The following is a 26,592-nucleotide window of genomic DNA, read 5'->3' as shown; positions in this document are numbered from 1 at the left end:
GGCAAGCTTGTCAAAGACAGAAGAAAGCATAGAGGCACTGAAAAGCAAATGATGATCTAGGATGCTAGAGATGAGGCCAAAATTAACAAGTGCTACTCCACCTTTTCCTTTACTCATTCTAACGGCAGTTAGGTGGTGACCCTGGATTTTTTTTTTTTTTTTAAGAGGAAGACTGAAGAACTGAGTGAAAAGCTCACTATATTTGCTTAACTGAGTCGATAGGAGAATATGCTCTCCTCCAGCAGCTGGCACATTTATGCTTCATCTCAGCCCAAAGTGTACTTGGAGAATTTAAGAGAGAAAATGAGGGGACGCAACATCAAGTACCCAGAGCCATGATTCTGCTGTGATCCCATTTATGATTCTGCTAAGGAAATGCAAATCTTTCTATGCAAGGTCATACCTTAAAAATGGTGTCGTTCAAGAGTAACCTCAGTAGAGAACAGCCACAGAATAGGAGGGGAAAGAACAGCAGGTAAGAGGGAGAATTCCTTGGAGACATAGGTATAATAATTTGGGACTAAGAGGCCACCAGAGACACACTGCTTATTTCACAGTCTGGTGTGGACTAGCACTGATACCTTTTAGAGCTGTGCTTCACCAAGCCAGTAGTTGCAGAATAAAACATCATTTTAGGTCTTAGCCATTTCTGGATTCATTTAATGAGAAAGATCTCTCGTTATATGATCTCAAACTAGAACCAGTCCCAGAGGTTCTCATAAAGGAATGCTTCCAAAGCTTAAAAAAACAAAATCAAGAAAAAACAGCAACAAAAGCCCGATGATGTTCATGTTAAATATGATTTGAACTGTATCAGAGTTTACAAAGAACATAGAAAACCCCAAATTTGTATAAAGCAAATATAACATTGAAATTAAAACGCAACAAAGATTGTCGCAAAAAAACTCCAGACCAAAGTCATAAAAATTAATGCAAAAATCCTAACTAAAAATTCACAAGCATTATCTTAAAATAGTCACCAAAAAAAAAAAAAAAAAAAAACCCACAACATGATGAAGGATATCTTGTTACAGAAATTCAAGAAAAGTCCCATGTTAGAAAATCTACTATTGTATTTCATAGACCAAAAGAGAGAAACCATACAATCACCCCCTTGACACAGAAAAAACATTCAAAAAATTGAAAAAACAATCTTGTTAAAAACATTCAATAGTACAGGCATAGAGTAGTCATTCAGGACTGAATCCTTTCAGGAAAGCAAAAAGCACGCCAGGTATTTCAATAGATGAGATTTAACAAAGGTAATGTTGAAATAAGTGTCAGAGGACTGGACCAGCAAAAATAGGACACTGGGGTAAACGTGGGATAGTAAATGCAAGGAAGCAACTACCACCTAAGGGGTGAGGGGACAAAAGGAAAGAGACTGGGTCATGAGAAGAGGGAGCACAAAAGAACGCTCTCACAAAGCCAGGACTCCGCCTTGTGAGACGCTATTCAGCTGCTCTTCATTCCTTAGGAACTCAGTGCCTCTGAGTTTTGGTTCATGTGATGATTTTTTTATATCTTTGTCACAAGCAAATTGCTATCTGAAGGCCTAATTTCCTTATCACCAGCATTAGCAGTCATTTTTCCAATGTTCATTTGAATAATAAAGATAAAAAAGCAAAAAAATTTTTTCAAATAATTACACAAACACTACTGAACAAAGACAGCCGTGTTGCTGAAACTGTTTATAAGCAGGCAGCTCTCAAAATATTCCTTTGTCATGACTGAATGACATAATCTGAAATCCTGGCATGGAAACCTGTGCAGGATGACATTGATGTACTATGTGAAAAGGAAGTTCAGAAATTTGAACACGTTTTTGTTTTGTTTTTCCCTTCTATTATGGAATTCAAAATTCAATCACTTCCTGCTGCTCCATGTGGGTCATTTATAATCTGGCAGAAATTGGGTTTATGTAATAAATCCTCAAATTATATCCACCTGCATTTTTCAGCATGGAAATGGGATTCTGATCGGAGTTGAGAGTAGAAGTTTGGACGAGAAAGGCAAAGGGCCTGTTTTGTTTTTGTTTTTAATTTTCTATGTAGCAAGACAGAGAATGCAAGCTCCAATCCACTGGTTCATTCTCCAAATGCCTACAAAACCTGGGACTAACCTGAGGCCAGGTTCTCGCTGGTGTATTCCAGACTGTCCTTGTGGAGATGGCCTGTGCAATTGTTCAGTCCCTAGCAGATCAGGACAGGTTTATGTGCATCTACCCTGTATACTTAAACAATAAGAAAACCATTGCAGAGGGGAGATGGATCCCCATCAGTAAGGCTGTTGAAAATCCTACAGCTACAGAGCTTCAAGATGTACGCTCAGGGGGTCAGCGCAGTGGCACAATAAGTTAATCCTCTGCCTGCGGTGCCTGCATCCCATACGGGCGCCAGTTCTCATCCCGACAGCCCCTCTTCCAGTCCAGCTCTCTGCTATGGCCTGGGAAAGCAGCAGAAGATGGCCCAAGTCCATGGGTCCCTGCACCCACATGGAGACCAGGAAGAAGCACCTGGCTCTTGGCTTTTGATCGGCGCAGGTCTAGCTGTTATAGCCATTTGGGGAGTGAACCAACAGAAGGAAGACCTTTCTCTGTCTCTCCCTCTCACTGTCTGTAACTCTCTCAAATAAAATAATTTTTTTTAAAAAAAGTATGCTCAGCAGTTGGACTTCATGTATTTCTTGAAAAAAATAAAATGTACTCTAGAGAAAGGAATCGTGATGTTCAATACAGAGGCAGATGGCCGGCGCCGCGGCTCACTAGGCTAATTCTCTGCCTGTGGCACCAGTATCCGGGTTCTAGTCCCCGTTGGAGCACCAGATTCTGTCCCGGTTGCCCCTCTTCCAGTCCAGCTCTCTGCTGTGGCCCAGGAAGGCAGGGGAGGATGGCCCAAGTCCTTGGGCCCTGCACCCGCATGGGAGACCAGGAGGAAGCACCTGGCTCCTGGCTTCGGATCAGCGCAGCGTGCTGGCTGTAGCAACCATTTGGGGGGTGAACCAACGGAAAAAGGAAGACCTTTCTCTCTGTTTCTCTCTCTCTCACTGTCTAACTCTGCCTGTCAAAAAAAAAAAAAAAAAAAAAAAAAAAAAAAAAAAAAACAACAACAACAAAAAAAAACAGAGGCAGAGCCCAGGTCCAGCTCTCACAGGAAGATGGCAGCCTCTATCTTGTGCAGTTCCCATCATGTAAGTCAGTAATGCTGTATGCAGCAGAAATGACACCGAACCTGAAAACAAGGGCGCAAAAAGCCGGAGGCGATGACCTGAGTCTTCAACAAGGAGAGGGAATGAGGTTCGAGAAAGCGACGCCATTGTAATGGCCATGAGTGGAAGCTTCTAATTTGTACCTTAGGGGAACAAGCTTTTTGCTTCCATCACATAATTGATCTGTGAACATCAGTGCCTCCATCTTCATCATCAGACTTGACAGCGAAGTAAATGTACTTCAGAAGTTTGTATCTAGTTCTTATGCAGTATACAAGAAAGAACTGCTTTGTCCACCAATGAAGATTTTTTTTTGTGGAAAAAAAGAATATTTTTAAATGGACAATGGACTGTGCTGTGAGTTACTTGAAATCCCATATTCCTTTGTCCTCTATGTAAACATATGTTTCAGATAGGTTTAGTGAGTTTTTTTTTTTTTATTTGACAGGGAGAATTATAGACAGTGAGAGAGACAGAGAGAAAGGTCTTCCATCCTCTGGTTCACTCCCCAAATGGCTGCTACAGCTGGCGCTGCGCCTATCTGAAGCCAAGAGCCAGCTTCTTCTGGGTATCCCTCATGGGTTCAGGGGCCCAAGCACTTGGGCCATCCTCTACTGCCTTCCTGGGCCACAGCAGAGAGCTGGACTGGAAGAGGAGCAACCGGGACTAGAACCTGGCACCATATGGGATGCCAGCGCTGCAGGTGGAGAATTAACCAAGTGAGCCATGGCTCCGGCCCCTAGTGAGATTTAAAATACACATTTTGTTCATCTTTTAAGTGAATGAATAAATTTTTAATTAAAAAATAACTGGGATCCAGGAACACCATCCAGTCTCCCAGGTGGGTGGCAGGAACTCAACTATTTGAGCAATCATTGCTGCTTCTGTGGGTCTGCACTAGCAGGAAGCTGGAGTCAGGAGCCAGGGCAAGGTATAAAACCCAGATATTACAATGTAGGACACAGGCATCTTAATCAGTGTCTTAATCACTAGGCTAAATGCTCACCCCACAGACAGCAACTGAGAAGCTCACCGGCACTCAGAAGTAGGGCAAGCCTAGGAAAGATATTAAAGAAGATGTTCAGAAAAGCCAAATAGGCACTAGGGCAATTGGCACCGAGTGGAGGCAAGAAAAGAGTGGGAGAGCGGAAGAAGGAAAAACAGAGGAAGCAACTTTCAACTACTTTGTGATCTGTCAAGTATGCCCTGGTGGCTGCAGCCATTTATGTACTGAATGCCATTCGTCCACTCAGCGAATGTTTACCAAATATCAAATATTTAACCAACAGTAAATACTGAATCCATGCCAGATGCCACACAAGGCTATGGAAACAAGACAAAATTACAGTACTTGCCTTGGGAAGACAGAGGTGTAAATCCCAACATCTGATGCCCTCATCCAGTCCCAGAGAGGAGACTGTTTGGAAAGACTATGAGATAAAGGGAAGGAAGTGGTGGTATTTAACCCTCATTTTAAAGTAAGAGTTTGTCGTGAAAAAAGTGGAGTAGATGAAGTCCAGCCTGAGTGATGGCATGAAAACAGAAGGGGATAGGAATAGGGTGCACATGCGTTAGAGGTATGTTGGAGCTCAGACTGAGAGAAGTTGCACTCATCCAGGAAGCCATTAAGTAAAAGGAGTAGAAGATCAGACTTGAATACAGATGGCTAACTCTGCCAATGACATAATAAAAGGTGAACTGGAAGCCAGAGCCAAGGAGACCAGGTAACAGGTATTGTAAGAGCCAGTTCCTACACTGACAGGCACTTTTAACATTTGTCACCATTATGTATTATCTCATTAGATCTACTCATCTTTTCAGTTATTGCCCTCATATCATGACTATGCAATTCAGCTTGCAAACAGCAGCACTAATCAGAGGGATTGTAAAACAACAGACAAGAACCAAATTCTCCCTGGCAAAAGGGGCAACTGAATTTGCCCCATGGCCGGTGCCACAGCTCAATAGGCTATCCTCCGCCTGCGGTGCCGGCACACAGGGTTCTAGTCCCGGTTGGGGCACCAGATTCTGTCCCAGTTGCTCCTCTTCCAGGCCAGCTCTCTGCTGTGGCCTGGGAGTGCAGAGGAGGATGGCTCAAGCTCTTGGGCCCTGCACCCGCATGAGAGACCAGGAGAAGCACCTGGATTCTGGCTTCAGATTGGTGCGGTGTGCGCACCTGCCGCGGCGGCCATTGGGGAGTGAACCAACGGAAAAAGAAGACCTTTATCTCTGTCTCTCTCTCTCACTGTCCACTCTGCCTGTCAAAAAAAAAAAAAAAATTTCCCCATCACAGGAGGCTTTTAGTGTAAGTAGTTTGATGCAAGAAAAATGGTAACTCTTGCTTTTTTCATTTTTTATTTGAAATGCTAACAATAATATATTAAACTTTGGTATACTCTTAGCTTATAAATTCTAGCATATGGGTTGTAAATGCTTCAGCTCAAGAGGGGAACAGTTCACCAATCTGTCAATCACCATCCCATCAGGGACTTTACTATTGTGTATATTATATGTGTACTATACATATAGGGGTGGGAGCAGATATGCAGGAATACTTATGTCTCCACTATCAAAAGGGACAGATTGGCGCTGATATTGTGGTACAGCAGTTTAAGCCACCACCTATGATGCCAGCATCCCATATGAGCACTGGTTCAGGTCTGGCCACTCTACTTCCAATCCAGCTCCCTGCAAAAGTAACTGGGAAAGCGGCAGAAGATGGCACAATAACTTGAGTCCCTGCCAGCTATGAGGGAGACTCGGATGGAGTTCCAGGCTTCTGGCTTTAGCCTGGCCCAGCCCTGTCTGTTGTGACCATTTGGGGAGTGAAGCAGTGAATGGAAAATCTCTCTCTCTCTCTCTCCCCCCACCCTGCCTCTCTCTGTAGATCTGCCTTTCAAATAAATAAAATAAATCCTTTTTTAAAAAGTGGGGGTGGAGAGATGATCCATTGTGTGCACTACTCCAGTGTGGCCACTCTCTGCAACCAAGGATATCTCTAGGTTGACCATTCCAACTATCAATTCACATGTCCACAGGAAACACAACTTCATTTCAATATTAATCTTTAAAACATAACTAGGGAGCTATAGTTTCTTTTTAAAAAAGTATCTTAACATATTCCAAAGCCAAATATTGCTATCCACTAAAAAATTACTACTTTTTCTTCAAACAATACAGATAACCAAATATATCTGAAAAGAATTTTTTTCGTTTTTCTGGATTATTCCTGTGTACTCTATCAATTGGCAGTATCTCTTGGTTTTTCTAAGCTACGCACGCTACTTCAGCACGCTACTTCAGCTTTAATTAAAAGACCCGTTGCCATAGTTTCTCAGAGAATAGCTCAAGGCATGCTGGAGTCCATTATTTTCTTCACGTTTCTAAAGAAATTGTAATAGAACAGTAGCCAGCCAAAATTCCCCAGTTTTATCTCCCAGCTAGTAGAGCTTATGACTTGCAGCCATACAGCTAGGTATTCTAAACATTTCAGGAGAGTCTAACAGTTGGGACAGTTATCGGAAATTCAGCCTTTGGTTCTTTTCTTCTGCACATGGGTGATGTAACCATGCAGCTCAGCCACAGACAGCAGACAGAGGGGGAGTTCAGCCTCACAAAACCTCTGATTCCATCTGTGGAAAACACCAGCAGATTTCTTTTTTCTAATAACAATGGAGAAAATGTACTACATTATTGCTTCTCAGCCTTTCGGCTAAGATCAAGCGTAAAATGCACTACCTTTACATGTTGTAGTGATAATGGTATGCCTCCTATGTTTCAATTATTTCAGAAATGTAAATTATAAAATGCTCAAAAAGGCAACTTTTGGAAGAAACACTCAATAATGGAAATTCTTTAAGGATTTCAAAAAAATTCAAAGGGAAATTCAGTGAATCTTATTTCTTAAAGCGAAAATTTGATTCCATTTGAGTCCTACTCTGCTTCCACATGGCAAAGACCACTATCTTCAAATCCTGAAGAATAAGCTCAAAGGTTATTCTGACCTTTCAGTGTTAAAGAATGTGAGTAACAATGATCCCTACGTACCTTAGAAAAGGCAAATGCCAGTTCGGTAAGATGTGAATTTGGCCTCACTTTTCTGCTTCCAAGTGGTTATGAGCATGCACTTCTTGCCACCAACATAAGCAGGTGGACCAGGGTTTGAGTTTCAACTCTAAGAACCATGCAACCATACACAAATGATGACTAAATGAGACAGGACATATGGAAAGATGGCTGGTACAAAGGAAGTACTCAGAAAACGGTGACTGTTATCATTTCTCCGTAACTAGGTCACACCTCCAGGTCAGAATGTGGGGCAGGATTAGATCTCGCTGTTTTCATCATCCTGGCTCCCATCAACTATCATTTTAGTAGCTAACATAAATCATTCAATTACTGATATTTCCAACCTAAATAGTACACAAATCAGTTGACTTCTTTTCATTTATTCCCTATCACTAAAACTTCTCTTAATCTCTCTTTTCTATATAAGATAAAAAGATTCTAAAAAGTGTTTGAGGAGCTCGCATAGTAGGCTAAGCTTCTGCCTGTGGCACTGATTCATGTCCCAGCTGCTCCTCTTCCAGTCTGGCTCTCTGCTATAGCCTGGGAAAGCAGCAGAAGAAGGCCCAAGTCCTTGGACCCCTGCACCTGCGTGGGAGACCCAGAAGAAGCTCCTGGCTCCTGGCTTTGGATCTGCCCAGATCTGGCTTTTGTGGCCATTTGGAGAGTGAACCAGCAGACAGAAAACCTTTCCGTCTCTTCCACTCTCTGCCTGTAACTCTGCCCCTCAAATAAAAAATCTTTTAAAAATATAAATAAATAAAAAGTATATGAGAGACAGAAGTCCCCTATTTTTAGCCAGGTACAAAGTGTAGACCAAGAGCATAGGGAAACTGCAGATGTCCTATGCATGTTAAATTATATTTATTAATGAATGAATAAATGCACATTAAATAAACAAAGGTTCCATTTTGTCATAGCTACTATGATACAGATCCCTATAATATCTTTGATAGGTATTTACATAGAAAAAAGTATATATTATCTCATTGATTTTCACAAAATCCTGTGAAAGATAAAACTAGTTATTCCTGCTTCTCGCTTACCAAAAGAGACAGCAATATTAAGTGATTTACAGGAGGTAAGCTAAGGAACAGGTCTTAACCTCCAGGTTTTAACACCTAAGTCAGGATCCACTCCACTTCTCATGTGATCCAATCACTGCAGCTTAAAGACAGGAGGTTGAGAAACATCTCCCAAGTGAATTCCCATTGCCACGTGTATTTTCTGCATATTCACTTCTTCCCTGTTCAGACAAACTTGCAGCCCATGGGCCTGAAAAGGACATCCTACCATTATGCTGTTGAGAAACAACCCCAGCTGAAATTTCAGCTTATAGATTGTGGGCAACTTTATGAATTACTACTCCTGTTTGTCCAAATGTCACAGATAACTGATAGAAAGCTGTCTACAGCACACCACAACTGAATCACAGCAAAAACTAACTGCCCTACAAAAGGCATTTTCTAGTATAAATTTTTACGTGGTGGAGATTTTTTTCAATGATCCCAATTGCAGCTAGACAGAGATATCTAGTCATCATCCTGAAAGAGTTCTTAACTCTGGCCTATAAATCCACATATGAGCACTTCGACGGCCCCTGCAGGCACTTGAAAGTATATACAGAAGCAATATATCTACTTAATTATATGCATTTTTCTAAAGATGTGGATCACAGCTCTCCTTAGGTTTTTAAGAGTTCCCCAAAAGTCAAGATCCTGCATAGGGACCTCAGAGTAATAGAATTCAGACTTCAGTTTTATGGGTTACTTTTTAAAAATTTCTAATTTCTATTTGTGACTGTATCACTTTCCTTACCCCCAAATATTGGAACATTCATTTGAGGTTTGCTTCAGGATGCTTTACCACAATATCAAGGAGGCAGTCACACTCCAGACAGATCTGAAAGGCTCACAGGTGCCTGTTGCCTCCTCCAGGCAGCTCAGTGCAGAATGGGTATGAGCAGGAATTTACTTAACATTTTTAATGATTCTCCAGAGTGGGTGCCAGTTAGCTATTTAAAACCTGCTAGTGGTCTACTGCTAAATGACTTCCAAATGTGAGTTGTACTTCTTTAGAAAACTCATCAGTAAACACAATGAAATGTACACTACTTTCTCTAAAATATGCAAGTAGTTCCTTAATGTCTATTTGGTTTTCTCAAGTTGAGGGGAAATCTAGAAAACGTGAAGAATAATGCGACTGGACAAAACAAATTTTGAAAAGAAATCTTTCCAAATAAAAATGTACTGAGGAAAGATTCTTCAAATTTGCATAAATTGATAAAATAAATGTAATCCTCAGTATTGCATGAGTTATATGTAGTAAAATACATCTCTACCAGTATCATCCAAAATAACAAAATGCGACAAGGATTTCCTAAAAAGTAAATAGTAAAAAAGAGCAGCAATGGGCTGGAGGTGGTGGGGGTACAGACTAATTGGAAACAGACCATGGTTCCTGTGACAAGGAAGTAGTAGAAGCACATCTCTCGTTGAGACAGCCCTAAAACTGGACAGAACGCATTCAGCATTTAAGGTTGGTGAATAGTGAATAGGAGCAGGTGGACTGAAGTAAAAAGGCCAGAAATCAGAAGACACCAACCCCGTGATGAGCTTGCCATTTTTAAGGTCTATTATCTCCATGAAAGAATGCAGCCTGAAACTCACAAGGGGTACTGAGTCAGGAGAGCAACAGAAGAGCTCTCTAATTCCAGTTTGAGAACTAAGAAGGAAAAGTCTTTAGACCCAGAGAAAGTACCCATTTTTATCCTCGGAGTTCTGTCAATCCTCATCACCTTAGAAATCCCACAGGCAACAACGTTAGAGGTCCTGAAAGCAGCTCATAGCAACTAAACCGTCCCCTCCTATCTCCCAAGAGAGGAAGGCAAACTCCTATCACTTTATTTTCTGACTCTACCTTCTTGCCACCAACACAAGTGCAATTATAGAACTGTGTCCCACAACGGGAAAATAAAAGTCCTAACTTTCTGGCTAGATGAATAAAAAGGGAATTTAAAAGTACTACCAACCCTACAGAAATTAAAAAGAGTAAAAGCAACGTTAGGCCAACAAATTAGACAACTTAGGGGAAATGAATAAATTCCTAGAAAACCACAAACTGCAAAGTAACTCAAGAAGAAAAAAAATTTTTGAATAGCCATGCGAAAAGACAAACAAACTAAACTGATAACTTAAAATATTCCCTCAAAGAAAGCAACAGCCTGAAATGGCTTCTGTGGTAAACTAGAATTAATATTAGTGATTCACAATCTCAGAAAATAGAGAAAAACTTAGGGTTCCTTCTCCTTCTCCCTTTCATCCCTCTCTTCCCCTCCCCTTCTCCTTCATCCTTACTTCATGAAGTTCTCTCTCCCTCTCTCTTTCTGGTTTTCTGCCTCTCAAACAGAAAAAAAAGACTATATATTATATGATTCCACCTATACGTAACATACAGAAAAGACAATCAATAAAAATACTGAAAACAGATTAGCAGTTGCATGGAACTTGGGGTTTAGAACAAGTACTGACTGCAAACAGACATGAGAGATCTTGCTGGGGTGATGGGAAATATTCTAACACTGGGAATTATTGCTCAATAAAATTTTTGAGAAATGATGTCAGACCTAGAAATTTTAGGATGTTATTTCCATATATATGAAACCAAAAAGTTAGAAAATACTGCCTATGAAAAACCATAGGTAAAGCTTAAAATGAGTGTTTTGGGATAGTAGACAACAACAATTAGAAATGTCAGGGGGCCAGCACTGTGGCAAAGCAGGTAAAGCCACTGCCTGCAGTGCTGGCATCCCATATGGGTGCCAGTTCGAGACCCGGCTGCTCTGCTTCCAATCTGGCTCTCTGCTAGGGCCTGGGAAAGCAGTAGAAGACAGCCCAAGTCCTTGGGCCCCTGCACCCACATGGGAGAACAGGAATAAGCTCCTGGTTCCTTGCTTCGGATTAGAGCAGCTCCAGCCATTGCAGCCAATTGGGGAGTGAACCAGCAGATGAAAGATTCTCTCTCTCTCTCTCTCTCTCTCTCTCTCACTCTCGCTCTCTCTGTGCCTCTCCTTCTCTCTGTGTGTAACTCTGACTTTCAAATAAATAAATAAATCTTAAAAAAAAAAAGAAAAAAGAAGTCAGGGGCCAGCATTGTGGTGTTTCAGGTAAAGCCATGGCCTACAACACTGGCATCCCATATGGGTGCTAGTTCGAGTCCCAGCTGCTCCACTTCTGATCCAGCTCCCTGTTCAGGGCCTGAGAAAAGAAGCAGAAGATGACCCAAGATTGTGGGCCCCTGCCACCCACATAGGAGATCTAGATGAAGTTCCTGGCTCCTGGTTTTGGCCTGGCCAGTGCTGGCTGTTGTGGCCACCCAGGCTGTGTACCAGCAGATGGAAGATCGCTCTCTCTCTCTCTGACATTCAAATAAAATAAAGAAATATTTTTTTAAAAAAGTAAGAAATCAAAATGTGCCCTATAGCAGACTGTAAAAGTGGTCAAATGCTATGCAAGTCCTCTCATCAGCACTTGACTGCTCCACTCTGTGACTTGCTTTAGCTAAAGCAATGCATCAACTAGGCTTTTCACACGCCAGAGCCTAGACCTCAAGAGCTCTCAAGCACTTCCACCTTTGCTGCTTTTGGAATCTGAATCTAATCACATGTGCTACAACCTGGTCTGGCTTATCAGGAGATGAGAGACCATGTGGAGGAAAAGTGTGAGTCAGTCAAAAGCTGACTAAAGGTATATCAAGGAGCTACAGCTGTGCTGAGTCAACTCTGACCCAGCCTAGAACAACTGCCAGCTGGGCTCAGTCAACATTGCCCATCCACAGAAACATGAGCTAAATGGTTAATGTTTTAAGCTACCAAATTTTAAGCAGTTTGATACAAAGCAGAAGCTAATTGATACACTATAAGAACAGTAGTCTCTACTGGACAACACACTGAACCAAACAGATGGGTTTTGTGAAGCTGTCCATTATGGACAGGCCTCCTAAGCACAACTGACATTTAACCCAGCATGTGAAACACCACCCCCATCCCATGTCAGAGTACCGGGATTTGACAGCCAGCTCCGGATTCCAGCTTCCTGCCAATGTAGACCCTAGGGAGGCAGTGATTATGGCTCAAGTAAGTGGGTTCCTGCCACTGATGTGGGAGAACCCTGTTGAGTGAAGGCTCCCAGTTTCAGCCCGGCCTAGCAACAGGTATTGTGGGCATCTGAGGAATAAACCAACGCATGGGAGGTATCTGTCTCTGCCTCTCAAGTCAATAAATAAATAGCCTAGAATAGGAAAGCTGCAAACACTGTTGACCTGTTATATAAGTTGGGAGTCACTGGGGCAAAAGAACTAGCTGCATGAGTGAAGTGAGAATAACAGTGAAAATTTGTCCAGAAAGTTGATCTAAAAGTCTTTAATGAGCAGAAAAGCAAGTGAAGTAAAATCAGAAGGTGCTAACAAGCTCAAAACCAGGGAGGACTTAACCTGGTCCTGATGAAAATAAAAAGGAAATTCATGAAGAGTCTGAAATTAGGCACAGAGATTAGGAGAGTACATGATCAGATATTTCAGAATTCAAGTATGTGGTGACAGAGCAGCTTTATAGCATGATAAATTACACACAGGGAGAATGGAAGGAGGAAAGACATACAGGTAGGTAGATAGATAGTGACATATATAGGTATAAAAAGTTAATTACAGGAGCCAGTGTTGTGGTGTAGCAGGTAAAGCTGGTACCTGCAGCACTGGCATCCCTTATGGGTGATGGTTCAAGTCCCAGCTGCTCCACTTCCAATCCAGCTCTCTGCTAACCTGCCTGGGAAAACAGCAAAATATGACCAGATCCTGGGCCCCTTACCCATGTGGGAGACTGGGAGGAAGTTCCTGGCTCCTGGCTTCAGCCTAGTGCAGCCCATTGGTTGTAGTCATTTGGGGAGTGAACCAAAGAATGGAAGATCTCTTTCTACTTCTCTCTCTCTCTAACTCTGCCTTTCAAATAAATAAATAAATCTTTTTAAAACAAAAGTTAATTACATAAAGATTAGAAAGTACCCCTTATATCTAAGCTTTCTTTTTCTGCTGCCTCTCCAAACTGGCCAAATCATTTTTATTGTTTTTTACATCTTGATTGCATTTAATTTTGTAAATTCATTTTAGTTGTATAGATGTATGTAGATCTCTCTTCTAAGAAAACAATTACATAAGTAAATCTGGTAGAAATGGAATGAAAAAGCTTTTAAACATACTATAAAAATACCATAACTCACTTAAAACATGATAGAAACTTTTTAAAGGAAAAAAAAACTCCACAGACTCAAATGTGTGTATGTGTTTGTGTGTGTGTAACAAACCTTAATGAGTTGCCATCTACAGCGGAAATTCTCCAAGTCTGGAGGACAAACTTCTAAGGTCCATGAGATTCTTTCAGGGTGTCTACAAGGAAAACAAATTACTTTTGGAAAATTACTAACCTACCTTAGTATTGATGTCTGGTAGCTTTGGGATCCGCAAGGAGGGAAGGCCTACACTTCCGAGAATGGAGAGGCCTACTTCCGGGGAAGAAAGTCCTTGTCAAGGTCCCTGCGGGTGCCTAAAGGTCAACCAATGAGGATCAGACCCACCTCAATTTTTTTTTTTTTTTTAATTTTTAACAGGCAGAGTGGACAGTGAGAGAGAGAGACAGAGAGAAAGGTCTTCCTTTGCCGTTGGTTCACCCTCCAATAGCCACTGCGGCCGGCGCACCGCGCTGATCCAATGGCAGGAGCCAGGTATTTATCCTGGTCTCCCATGTGGGTGCAGGGCCCAAGGACCTGGGCCATCCTCCACTGCACTCCCGGGCCACAGCAGAGAGCTGGCCTGGAAGAGGGGCAACCGGGACAGAATCCGGTGCCCCGACCGGGACTAGAACCCGGTGTGCCGGCGCTGCAAGGTGAGGATTAGCCTATAGAGCCACAGCACCGGCACCGCCTCAACTTTTAACCCCCATGCCCTGAATCTATAAAAGGAGCTCTGCCAATTTCTGACGCGCGACTTCTCTGGCCCCTGCTCTGTTTGCTCTGTTGGGACCAGTGAACCTCGCCCGGTGAACCCCAATAAAAGCCTGTGAATTAACTGATTCATCTGCCTGGGAAGATTTGTTATGCGCCGGACACCTTGCAATGTCCTGTGTCAGTTTTGACATATTTTTCCAAGGAATCTTTTCACTTCATTCTAAGATGTCAATTTTTCATAAAATTTTACAGTATATTCTCTTACCCTTGTCATGTCTATAAGGTTTACAGTTCTAACTTTTCATTGTCATACCAGTGGCTTAATTAATCTAACTAGAAGCAAATAAACTTTATTGCTCTTTTCAAAGAATAAATGTTGGGTTTGTTTTCTCCAGTGTGCATCTTTTCTCTATTTCATCCCTATCTGCTCCTGTCTTTTATACCCATGTATCACTTAACAACAGGAATACATTCTGAGAAATGCATTGCAAGGGAATTTCTTTGTTGTGCAAACATCACAGCGTGTACTTATACAAACTAAGATGGCCATGACATCACTCATCAATAAAATCTTAGTGGACGACCATCATACATGCAGTCCATCGTTGACAGAAATACCATTATGTATATCTCCCCATTGCTCTGAGCCTCTCATAGCTAACTGATTTTAAACATTTCCTCTTCTTAAATAGATGTTAAAGCAATATGTTTTCCTCTAAGCTCTGCTTTGGCTATATCACACAATTATAAGAACTGTTTTCATTACCGTTCAATTCAAAATATTTTCTAATTTCTTTTATGGCTCTTACTGCCTGAATTACTTAGAAGCATGTTACCTAATTTACAAATATTTGTGAGTTTTGTAAAGATCTTACTGTAATTGAGTCCTAATTTAATCCTGTTATAATCATAGAATATAATCGCTATGGTTTTAAAACTACACATTTATTGTGACTTGATTTTTTATTTACTTTCATTTTTATTTGAAAAGCAGAGAGACAAGAGGCAGACAAAGAGAGATTTTTCCATTCACATATTCACTCTCCAAATGCTCACAACAGTTAGACATAGGCCAGCAGTCCGGAAATCAATCCGTGTCTCCCATATGGGTGGCACTGCTTACAGTACTTTATCTGTACATCCAAGCATATCAGCCGCTGCAGCTGCATCCCAGGGTGTACATTAGCAGGAAGCCAGGCCAGAAGCAGAACTGGGACTTGAAACAGGCTTCCCAATACAGGATATAAGCAAATCAAGCAGTAACTTAACTGCTGTGCCAAATGCCTGCCCCTACCGGGACTTCTTTTAAGGCCCACACGAACTTTTCACGCGAACTGGTCGTATGAATGTGGTATTCTACAACTACTAGGTAAAGATAGTAGAAAAGGTTGTTTATATCACCCACTCTTCACTGTTTTCTATCACTTGTAGAGAGAGAGATGTTTACACAATGTGTTGATCACCAACTATAACATTACCTATTTCTCCATTTATTTTTGACAATTCCTACTCCAAACATTTTAAGGCTGTTTTAAGGCACATGCACGTTTATTATTACGTCCTCATGAGCAATCGGCCCTTTCATCATTACAAACAACTCTCTTTATCTGTGTCAATACTATTTGCCTTGATACTTATTTTGTCTGATATTAGTATAGCCAATCCAAACTTCTTAGGCTTATTGTTTGTATCACTTACATTTTCCCAAGAACTCATTTTTTTTCCTGTTTTTTTTTTTTTTTTCTTTTTTAAAGATTTATTTACTTGAAAGGCACAGCTACAGAGAGAGAATGAGACAGAAAGAGGGAGACAGTGAGCTTCTATTCACTGGTTCACTCCCCAAATGGCCACAATAGCCAAAGCTGGGCCATGTTGAAGCCAAGAGCCTGGAACACCCTCTGGATCTCCCATGTGGGTGGCAGGAGCCTAAGCACTTGGGCCATCTTCCACTGCTTTCCCAGGCACATTGGCAGGGAGCTAGATTGGAAGTGGAGCAGCCAGGACTAAAATGGGTACCCATAAGAGGTGCTGCTGTCACAAGCACCAGCTCTACCTGCTGCACCACAAGGCCAGCCCCCATTAATTCATTTTCAATCTGTATCTATATACTAAAGTGCATTCCTAGTCAAGCCTTACTACTTATCCATTCAGATAATCTCTCTCTTAACTGGAGCATTTAGTTCACTAATATTTACTGTAATTATTATTATGGGAGGATTTAGGTCTATCATTTCATTATTTCAGCCTGTCCTCTCTTTTTTTGTTTTTGAACCAGTGTACCCTCCCTGCCGCCTTCTTTAAATCATTTGTATATGTTTTGCATTTGAATTTATCTATTGCCTTCACAATACTTTTTGTTGTTTGCTCTGAGGATTAAAATAGCCTTCATGCCAGTGCTGTGGTGCAGTGAGCAAAGCCACCACCTGCAATGCCAATATCCTAAATGAGCACCAGTTCATGTCCCAGCTGCTCCACTCCCAAACCAGCTCCCTGCTAATGTGCCTGGAAGAGCAGTGTTAGATGGCCCAAGTCCTTGGACCCTTGCAGCCATGTGGGAGACTCAGAGGAAACTCCTGGCTCCTGGCTTCAGCCTGGCACAGCCTCAACGATTGTGATCATTTGGAGAGTGAACCAGAGCGTGGAAGATCTCTCTCTCCCCTGACTCCCCCTCTCCTTCTAACTCCACCTTTCAAATAAATAAATCTTTTTTAAAAATTTATACTTATTTGTTAATATACAACTTCCCATAAAATGTAGAAATCTTGCAACCACATAGGGAGAATTCATTTACTCCCCTCTCTACACTACAGTTGTCAAACATTTATATATATTATCATTCTCATAAGACAATGCTGTATTTTTGCTTTAAACAATTATATATATTTCTCAATTAACAGTAATAAAATGTTATTTTATATTTTTCTTGGTATGTGCCATTTGTGATTCTTTATTAAAACACAAATATACCACCACATTTCTTAAAACTAGTTGAACAGATTACCATTAGGCCCTTACCTGGCATGAATGCATAAATTACTCATTAAAAACTGTCCTGAACTTTTCTCTTAAGCTCTTGACAAGTAAGGCAATATCACTTAGCACCAATGTGGTTGTAAACAAAACAAACTCAGGCACTGGAATTGGATAATACTGATATTAAGGTGAAACTGTATAAGATAATTCAGTTATGTAATTCAATGTATGTTTACGTCAACTTTTTTGATTATAAATTTAAACAACAAATACTAAAACTTGTTTAAAACTCTCAGATCAAATTATGAAAATTTTTTCAATTAAAATAAAGTCAAGGAATATTTCCAACTCAATTTAAAAGTACCTGAATCTGTGTATCTTCAAAGTAAATTAAGCAGACCTTAGAATAAATCTAAAATAAAAGAGAAAAGGATTTGCCTCCTTCCACTTAAGGAAAAGAAGAATATGGAATATTTTATAAAATCCATAAGAATTGAGAATTTAACTATCAGAAAACTTCAAACATCCATTCACTCAGCAAACATTTACTAAGCTCTAAATGCCAGACATCAAGCTAAGAACTACGGGATTTAGACTGTATTCAAAACTTTCTCAACCTTATCAAGCAAAAAAAGTTAACTGCTATTGTGAGGAGGGAGCCAAGAAAATTTCCTAAAAGAGATGACCTATGAGCTGGGATATGAAGATGGAGCAGAAATTATGTTTTCTGTGCTTGAACACTTTTGTTTTTGTTATAGGTGGATGGGAAAGGAGGAAAAAAAAGGAAAAGAAGCCTTCTGAGCTGGAAATAAGGCAGACAAAAGCACTAACCCTAAATCGTCATGGTTAATTTGGTGAATTACAAGAGGTGTGGACAAATGATAGACTATACCTAACAAAAGGACATTACATGGGGATCTTAAGAAAGATGAACTTTGATATTGGGATGGAACTGAAACACTACAGGAGGATTTTAAGTACAAGTGGAATATGGCTTACTCAATCCTATATCCCTAACCTACCTTTACTACAAACTCTAGGAAAGATGAAAAGTTCATATCCCAAGCCTGCTTGGCAGTGAGACACGACTTTATGACATTTCTGGCCAGTGAAAAGCAAGCAGAAATCTAAACTAAAAATGCTTCTAGCAAGAATCTGATTTCCTGATGACCATCCACAGCTGGTTCTGCCCCTTCTCTTCCTTCCTGCCTTGAATTTGGTCATGATGCCTGCAACTATGCCAGCCATCTCACAATCATGACAAAAGACCCAGATTATTCCAAATATATCAGCAATGACCCAGGAGAGTGGCTCAAGCAAAGCCTACAGCCATGTCTAGGCTTCTCACCATAAATGAGTGGAAATACCTATTTAGTAATAACCATATTAAGTTGGGCTTTCCATTGCTTGAATCTGAACATCTCCATAACTGACACAAGTGTTAAAAATTAATTTGTGTTTCAGACTTATCTTTATTAAATTTATGTGGATGGACTGGGGCAGAGGGAGATGCAGAGAGACTTGAGTGTACCCTTCTTATAAGGCCTGAACCAAGGGAACAGCAATTGGGACAGTTAAGGAGGTATCAGTTCAGAGATGTTTAATTTATTTATTTTTTTTTTTTTTATTTTTGACAGGCAGAGTGGACAGTGAGAGAGAGAGAGACAGAGAGAAAGGTCTTCCTTTGCCGTTGGTTCACCCTCCAATGGCCGCCGCGGCCGGCGCGCTGCGGCCGGCGCACCGCGCTGATCCGATGGCAGGAGCCAGGTGCTTTTCCTGGTCTCCCATGGGGTGCAGGGCCCAAGCACCTGGGCCATCCTCCACTGCACTCCCTGGCCACAGCAGAGGGCTGGCCTGGAAGAAGGGCAACCGGGACAGAATCCGGCGCCCCGACCGGGACTAGAACCCGGTGTGCCGGCGCCGCTAGGCGGAGGATTAGCCTAGTGAGCCGCGGCGCCAGCCAGTTCAGAGATGTTTAAAAGAGAAGACAGGGCACGAGGGATGAGAGAGCTGTCTCATATCTTCTAAATTGCTACTTTGAGCAGCTGCAGAGGAATGGGAGGATAAAGTAGATGTAAGACACAGATTTCAGCATGACCCTTACACCATGTGGGAGTACACTGAAACAGTATGAGATGCCACAAGTAAAATCTGAATAGGCAAAAATGAAGCCCTGTAAATCTATTAAGATAAAAAGTAGATTAGTGGTTGCCTAGAGTCGAAGGGTGGAAGAATTACTGCTTCTTTGGGGAGCGATGAAAATGTCCTAAAATTAAAATCCAGTGATGGTTGCACAACCTTGTGAATACAAGAAAAACCACTAAATTATACTCTTTAAATAGAAGAACTGTATGGTATGTAAATTATGTCTCAAAAAATATTTACTTAAAGTAGGCCCAAGGCAGGGAATATCACCAAACAAGTAGGAAAAGCGTTGAGTACAGGAACAGAAGCAGCCAGGGCCAAGAAAAAGAGAGAATTTAAAAGGGGTATTATCCAAACACTAGGCAGGAAGTTCCAAGTAGAAATGAGAGACCAACAGTGTCAAACAGCAGATACATCAATTAAATTAGGGATTGGAACATTTGGCTTGGCAATTTGAAAATCATTGGTAAGCTAAGTGTAAGTGATTTTAAACAGTAGCAGTAGAAGTCAATGAGAGGTAAGGAATAGGAGGTAACAAATAAGGATATTCTTCAAGAAACTTTTCTTAGCCAAAAAAAGAGCAGGTGGTATGGGGAGGTTTCTATTTTCATTAGAAAGCACCCAGAATGGTTGTATGTAAAGGAATGAGCTCAGCATAGAAGGAAGAACAGACTATAACGGAGGAGATGATAACTAACAGACCATCCCCCAAGAAATGGGAAGGAAGAATTCACAGCCTAAGTCTAAAATACTGGCATGGAGAATAGATGAATTTTCCATTAAACTGGGGAGTTTGGTTAATATGCCATTGAGTTTGAAGGGGCAATAATTGTTAAAGGGGCCAGTGTTGTGGTATAGTGGGTAAAGCCACCACCTGTGATGTCAGCATCCCATATAGGTGCCGGTTCAAGACCTGGCTGCTCCACTTCCAAGCCAGCTCCCTGCTAATATGCCTGGGAAAGCAGCAGAGAATGGCCCGGGTGCTTGAGCCCCTGCACCCACGTAGGAGACCCGGAAGAGGCTCGAGGCTCCTGGCTCCTGGCTTCGGATCGGCTCAGCTCCGACCATTATGCCCATCTGGGGAGTGAACCAGTGGATGGAAGACCTCTCTCTCTGCCTCTACATCTTTCTGTAACTCTATCTTTCAAATAAATAAAATAAATCTTAAAACTAAAAAATACCTTTAAAAAACTATCACGTGATATATTGATGTTTTTCTGTGGTTTAGGACACAAATATTACTGGCATAGGGCAAGTAGTAGACTTGAGGATTTGAGGAAGAGGTAAACCCTTGGAGTAATTATTGAAGGAGAGGAATTTTCAAGGAACAAGCTGTAAAGATGAAAGGAATCTATCAAATACTTTGTTAAGCTGTAATGTATTTCATAACCAATAAAAATAGTCTTGTATGTTATCAATTGCCTGCAGATTTGCATTTGTGTTGAGATTTGTAATGACCATGAATGCTCTGTCACAAGTCCCTGGACAGATGGTGTCTGCAGTCAGAATACAACCCAGTGATGCCTGATCCATGGACTTCAAAAACATCTCGCCCTTCAAAGGCTCAGGTGTAGGGTAACCAGAAAGGCCCCCTAAAGGCCGTCCATTTGCTTTAGGGACTGATGAAAACATTTCCCAGGCCCTCTCCAGCAGGGGCCATGATTCTTCATTCCTTTTGAAAGTGGAATAAAAGTGACTGGCTGTTTTGTTGTGGTTGCTGCAAAATAAATTAGAAGGTGTTTGTTTTGCTACACTTCAACAGGAATCATAGCAGGTGCCCTCCTAAGTTGTTCAATTTACAATGTTATGTCAAAGCCTTTTGTCAACTGTCAACTAGTACACAGAAAATATTTTTATTTTAGCTGCACCTACTCTGGTTTCCACTGTATATTCCTTTGTGCACTCTCAAGAACCTTTTCTGCTCTACTCATACTTTCATGCACTGAGCGCTGAACATGTGTTTCCCTAAGTCTTTGTCTATGCTCGTCCCATTCTGCCAGTCTGGGAGTTTGGTTTCATTCCCTCCCAGTCTACGCAGGTACTAATTATCCATTCTTCATATTTCAGCAGGAATGACACCTCCTTTTGGAAGGCTTCTCTGATTACCCCAGCTAAATGTAATCATTTCACCAGAACTACTGCTTCCTTTCCATTTGTGAGACATAATTTATTGCTTGGTATTTGTGCTTGTTGTATATTTGGGAGGGGAGGGCTGCCTAAGCTCTTCAATGTGAGGAACCATGTTTTACAGATGCTTTTCAGCATGATGCTTTGTAGAGAGTAGAAACGTGGCCTTTACTTCCAGAAGGGGATTCAGAGATCATCCTCACGTTGAGTCTCAGTCTCGGCGACTCTTGGAGAAACTTCACAGAGGTGACCTAGCATCAAACTTAGAACTCAAAACCAGGATTCTGAACTCCTATTGCTACACTGTACCAGTACTCAATGGTACTTGTGTGGTTCTGTTTTGTACTCTGAATCTCAGAGAGTCATTCTTGAATCATGGGATTCAACAAAGATTCAAATTTCTCCATAAAATTTTTGTTTCAATTTTAATTTAGACAGCAGCTAATTAGTTTAGATGCAGGGGCTAAAAAGTGAGATTTTTTTTTTCCTTTTTTATTTTGTTCTTTCTGTTTTGTCACCAAGTAGGTAAAGTAAGGGTTAAGTAAGTGGTAGGGTTCATTCTGGTGTAATATGCTCTGTGGAGGGTAAATGTGCCTTTTAAACACATGCATTGGCTGTATACTTGCACTCCCCGGCTCCTAATGCTCTCATCACATTTGTGACTCATAGTTGGAACAGTGCAGCAGTTCAGATACTGTAACAGAAGAAATCAGCAACTATTAAATTTCAGCACTGATATTGGAAGTGACCTAGAAGTAATCACCAAGGGTAGGGACTAGATCAAAGACCTTTGTTAATTCTAGTGCCTAACATAAGATTTTGTACAGAAAGAAAAAGTGAATATGTTTATTCTAAAAAAAAATGAGTGACATTAAATGAATATTACATAAACACTTATAACTTATGATTGACTTAATTATTACAAATTAATCTAGACCTAGAATTCAACCCTAGACAAATAAGTTATTTACAAGGATAACCTAATTATAAAGGAAACTTCCATAATAAACTATCATTTTCACTAATGCACTAAACTGGGCAATTCTTAATAACAGATGCAAATTGAATGAGAAGCAGTGATGACCCATCCTCCCATGCTTTGGTATGCAAACAAGCGGAAAAACAAGGAGGCCAAGGGGCTTGGCTAGATTATCATTTCCATGATTTTATGGATTTGCCAATTCCACTTTACAAGAAATGTCTACTAAAAGCTCAACTTAATTTCTTTCATTGACAGTTCTGGGCATATTACTCTCTGGGCTATGAGACATAGTTAAATACCACAGGATAGATAAAATGTAGCCAGGGAATTCTTGTTTTACTCAGTCCTTATCTTGCAATGTGACTCTTGGAGATCTGCTCAACTTGAGTTAACTCTTTTGGTCCCTTTGCCTGGAACGGGAAGTGAAGATACTTACTCAAATCCTGGTAAATAGAAAACATACTCTTCCCCTCCCCTTGAATAAAACAAGGCTTCCCTTATCCCACTGAGCTGATGAACAGGGATCATTTACCACTATTCACCCTGAGCATTCTCAAAGGGCATTCTCATCGTCTTTATTCTACTGAAGTACTCCCAAGACTCGCTCTTATGATCTACTGGTACCTCAACCACCCATATCACTTTCTGAAATTTCCTTAAATCAGGAATTCTAGAATCTAAGGTAACAGTATATCATTGTTTAAAGTCACAGCATAAAACATATATCCCCAGGAAAAGTTTACTTCTTAGATGTCAGGATTCTCAAAACTGAAATGAGTACTTGGTTTCTAGGCTGTGTCCTCTTATCAGTATGAAATCCTTTCTCTTCATTAATTATTTAGAACAAAAAGAGAAACAGAAAACTCTGGACAAATTTTTTTGTATGCATAGGCAAAACACATATTTCTGTCTTTTTATCCATCAGGTTCTGAAATGGGGTTACACTGTTTAGGCCGTGCTAGGGGAATTAATTTCACATTCTCATATTTTGTCGTTAAAAACGTTGAGATCTACGAAAAAGCCAGTAAAGACAAGTCTGCAAGTAAGTGAAAATAAAAAGGGCTGGTGGGGGTTATAGTTCCAAAACATAACCACCTATGTGACTTATTTCTAGCTTCACGAGGAAGACATGGAACTGAAGACATATGCTCTTATGGTGGCACTCCTCAGAGGAGAGGCGAGGCTACTTTCCCTATTGCAGAACTCTCCCCACTTCCAATCCGGGTCGTGAGGCCCCATTTGTTCCCCTTGGAGGAGGACTGCTCTGACTACCTGGAAGGAACACACTGAAATTTCCTGCCCAGATGGATTCCTTCCTGGGCGTGTGGGTACAGAAGCAAGATCCTCCACCAAAGAAAGCAGCAAAGTGCTCCCCGAACTCCTTGATCTGTCCAAGGACTTTCGCAAAGCTCCTTCCCGTTTCAAAGTGAGTCAGCAAGATCCCAAACTCATTTTCCTCACTGGATCACGATAGAAATGCTGAAAGTGAATTATCTACTTACTGAGATTGGAATGCAGAACAGAGAGCACTAACTTCTCAGTTCGATATGATTATGACTTGCCAGAAAGTCAAAACATTTTCTTTGATAATTAATTATTTTGCTGCAGCTGCTGCTAAGAAGCAGTAATAAGAATGTCCATTATACTACTCACACTCAAGTTTTTTAATATGCCAGAAACCAAGTAAATCCTGAGGCTTTCCTCAAGGAGAAAATCCTGCAGGAGATATAATTTTGAAAGAAAACGAGAAGAAAAACATTTCCCTGTTTTTTCTAAGGGAAGATGTTTTATTTGTGGTACAAAATGCAATGATGAAATATAACATTTTTATGCAACAATGGTCTCAGAATTTTCACTAACTAAATAGCATTCACTAATTAAATAGTATTTCACTAATTAAATAGCATCAAAGGTACTTGTTGATATGTAGTCTATCAACGAAACAAGCTAATATTGTTTTCAATCTTCTCAGAAAAAAAAAAAAAACTCTAACTAAATTTATTTTCTGAACAAGGTCCTAAGAAAGTGCATTTTTTTCTGTTCTGTCTCAGTTGTATTTGCCCAGTTAGAAGAACTAACACCCACCAAGAGTTATTTTTAATTCATGCAATAAACATTTATTAAAACCAACTATTGGGGCCAGCATTGTGGCATAGCGGATAAAACTGCCGCCTGCAGTGCCGGCATCCCATATGGGTGCCAGTTCAAGTCCTGGACTCTCCACTTCCAATCCAACTCTCTGCTATGGCCTAGAAAAGCAGTAGAGGATGGCCCAAATCCTTGGACCCCTGCACCCATGTGAGACACCCAGAAAAAGCTTCTGGCTCCTTGCTTCAGATCAACGCACCTCCTGCCAATGTGGCCAACTGGGGAGGGAACCAGCAAGTAGAAGACCTCTCTCTCTCTCTCTCTCTCTCTCTCTCTCTGCTTCTCCTTCTCTCTCTGTGTAACTCCGACTTTAAAATAAATAAATAAATCTTAAAAAAAATAATTAAATAAAACCAACTATTGACCACATGCTGGGCCAGGCAATGGGCATACAGCCCTAAACAAGAGAGACACGGTCCTGCCCTCACGGAGCTCACAGTCTAATAAGGCAAATATCAAATAGACACAAGAATATCAACCTGTACCAGGAATCTCATAAAATGGGTTAAAACATTAAACAACCACCCCCAGCTTTCCTAACCAGATGCCAACTCAGGACAAACAGTTAACCAAGCAATAAAGTAAACAAGACATGGTGCTGTCTCATTTTCTCTGGCTTTGCTTAAGCTGAAATGCCTGATGGATAGTGTAATAATCTGTAACAGAATTACAATTCTGGTTCTGTCATTTATGTGTATGGAACTGGTGACTTTTTTTTTAATCAAAACCCTATATATTGATGTTTGTACCGTGACCATTATTGAGATGTTCTATTGAATGAACTAGACATTCAAAAACCATTGCTTCACAATAGACATGCTTTCTATTACTTCCCAAAAACCTGAATGAGTTAATAGACCTGAAAATTTGCAAACACATCTTGTATCTTTATATATTTCTAAATACAATTTTGCAAAATAAAAATGGCTACTGGGTACTGAATACCTGCTGTGAACTAAGTGGGGTTTCTTTTAAATTTAATTTCTCATAATAACCACCTGCAAGGTAGTAGTGGCCCTATTTTACAGAAGGGAAAGCTGAGATGCCAAGAGTTAAAGACAGTTTCCCAACACCACAGAGTTGGGTAGTGGAAAGCCGAGAAAGGAGAATCTGATTGTCTCACTGGTTAATTGATTCTCTCTAGAATCCTAACTTGAGCATCCAGGATTAGACACAGCAGAATTCCTCCTCACAGTGCAACATTAAAATGATGTTATAATAAAGGCAGTCAACGCTTTTCAGCCACCAGAATCCAATGGGGTGCAACCACACACCTGATAGGCTAGTGAAACAACATGTGAAATAACTTCAGGGAAATCAGAAGTAAATGGAGGGTGTGTGACTAGGACATCTTTACTAAGGTGAGTCAATTGCATCGAGCAGCAACTAGCAAGCCTGGCTGCATGAAACTTTCCCAAAAAGAGAGAACACTGTCAAAAAAAGATCTTCCTCTAGGTAGGGACTGGCCCAAAAACTCGTGAAGAAATGCTGGGCCAGGCAGAGCTTGAGTTTTGCTTCAGTCCCATCTACAACGGAACTGGTCTACAGCAGTCTCCCCTCATCACTGTGTCTCAGTCACCTGCTCTAGACGGATGGTCCAAGTCCGGAGAGTAGAGACCAGCACGAGCATTTCGGCTCACACCATCAGATAAAGATCCATCACCACAAACCATGGAGGGTTTCATGACAGCACAGGATCTCAAACAAAACGCATATGGATCGAACAGTTTTGCACGAATCTCCTAAAAGCTCTTCTCGTCTCATTTATCCAAGTGCACAACCACAGTCAACTAGCAGCACCCAGAAAAAGCCTCCACCAGCACATGACTGAAAACTAAAGTGATATCCACCCTGTGACGAAATGTATCTAAGGTCGGCAGAGCTTCTAGAGGCTACCTTTCCCCCTCCCGCACAGCAGCTCAACTACACAAGACATTTGCTAAAACCGTT

At 41.0% G+C, this 26,592-nt stretch overlaps 1 protein-coding gene across 30 annotated transcripts in view; it reads right to left on the bottom strand.

Moving 5' to 3' along the window:
* Positions 1-26,592, bottom strand: part of DST (dystonin) — a 483,923-nt gene that overhangs the window by 456,335 nt on the left and 996 nt on the right. The gene's annotated exons all lie outside the window — the stretch shown is intronic.

This window comes from Oryctolagus cuniculus, chromosome 5 (assembly GCF_051225735.1).
Source record: "Oryctolagus cuniculus isolate XC-2025 breed Fujian yellow rabbit chromosome 5, ASM5122573v1, whole genome shotgun sequence".
Classification (NCBI taxonomy): domain Eukaryota; kingdom Metazoa; phylum Chordata; class Mammalia; order Lagomorpha; family Leporidae; genus Oryctolagus; species Oryctolagus cuniculus.
Note: the sequence above shows the minus strand (reverse complement) of the source record. Positions and strands in the feature narration are given on the sequence as shown.